Source organism: Gavialis gangeticus, unplaced genomic scaffold (genome assembly GCF_001723915.1).
Source record: "Gavialis gangeticus isolate Ggan-Ray unplaced genomic scaffold, GavGan_comp1, whole genome shotgun sequence".
NCBI classification, from domain to species: domain Eukaryota; kingdom Metazoa; phylum Chordata; order Crocodylia; family Gavialidae; genus Gavialis; species Gavialis gangeticus.
The window spans coordinates 245,329,969-245,331,422 of NW_017729032.1; the positions used below are offsets into that span (position 1 = coordinate 245,329,969).

The window sequence follows — 1,454 nt, forward strand, 5'->3', positions numbered from 1 at the left end:
AAGTGAAAAGGACACAGCGAGAGTTAAGGTACTCCATCTCAGCAGGCTGGTCTTTCTCATCTTCCTCTTGTTTGCTGGGAAGGGTCACCTCCAGAGATTCTTGCATCTTGGCATACACTGCTAACTTCTTCTGGGATTAAAGAAAAAACACAACAAGAAAGTGGCAATCAATAGTGAAAGTCATTGGAAGCACAGAACCCCATGTCCTCAAAGAATCATTTTAAAGAAGCTGAAGCTTTATTTCATTATGTCTTGCGTAAAACTGGGCAAGCAAAGGAAAACGTTCCCAAACAGTCATTAAAATATTTGATCCTGTTATTAAATTGAAGAAATGTTGAAAACTTTCTACACAAGTCACTTAAAAGTATCACTTCCTCAATCCAAATTGTTCACTTTAGAACAGTTTCTTCCACCTCTACTACCTTACCCTGCAAGTACTAGCAGTATGGAAGTCAGGAGGGCTACATTTGGGATAGGGTGCTATTATATTAGAGTGAGGCAACAGAATCTGGTCCTTTGCAAGGAGTTTCATAGCACAAAGTAATGTCACTGACAGCAATGAGAAACCCAATTTTTTTTTAAGTCATGCAAGCCTGTGGGCCAAGCTTTTGGACAAAATACCAATGTGTAAAAACAGAAAAGTCACAATAATGACCCCAAATCAGAAATAGTGAAACAAATGATTGGGGGGAGAAGGGGAAAGCACTGGGAAAAAGACAATTACAAGAAATATATGGCATAAGCCTGTGAATAGCTAGTCCAAACCCTTTTCTCTCTCAAATCAAACTAAAATGTCAAAATAAATGTGTGTGAAGATCCATTTTGCATGGAACATATTTTTCAGATGTTCCACTTTACAACTGTTTTCACAGAAAGTTCACCACAACAGGCAGGCTGCAGCACCTCTCAGCCTCAGTCAGCCATTTCAATCCCCAGCTCTACACGCTCACAGCTTCAGCAAAACACGAGCATGAGTGAAGCATACATTCAATGAGCACTTCAGGACTTGACAGCTTCTTTTAAAAATACACCTCGACTCATCTTTTATTATTTGCTTGGCAACATTTTAGCACCATCAGTATTTCCACAAGTTCATAGCTTCTCCTCTTTCGTGAGTAGTTAGGTAACACATTTCTCATTCCTAAACAGGTCATAAGTTTTCTTCTATACAATAAGCATACTTGATTTATTAAGTATTTCATGTAATTGGCAGACTTCTACAATGTAGTGTACTATTGAAGCCCTCGACATTTGGCTGTTACAACATACACACAGTCACTGTGAAATAAGCTAGAAACACAAGAAAATCTTTTTAATAATAAATGATTACTAGAAGAGGCAGATAGTGAAAACTTGTTCATTGCAATAAGGCTAACTAATATTGCAATTAACAAACCTATGTACTTGAAATAGATTCATAGATTAGATTCATAGATTAAGGGTCGGAAGGGACC

The 1,454-nt window shown here is 37.8% G+C and overlaps 1 protein-coding gene across 1 annotated transcript in view; it reads right to left on the reverse strand.

The window, feature by feature from the left end:
- Positions 1–1,454, reverse strand: part of VGLL3 (vestigial like family member 3) — a 38,435-nt gene that overhangs the window by 27,736 nt on the left and 9,245 nt on the right. The gene's annotated exons all lie outside the window — the stretch shown is intronic.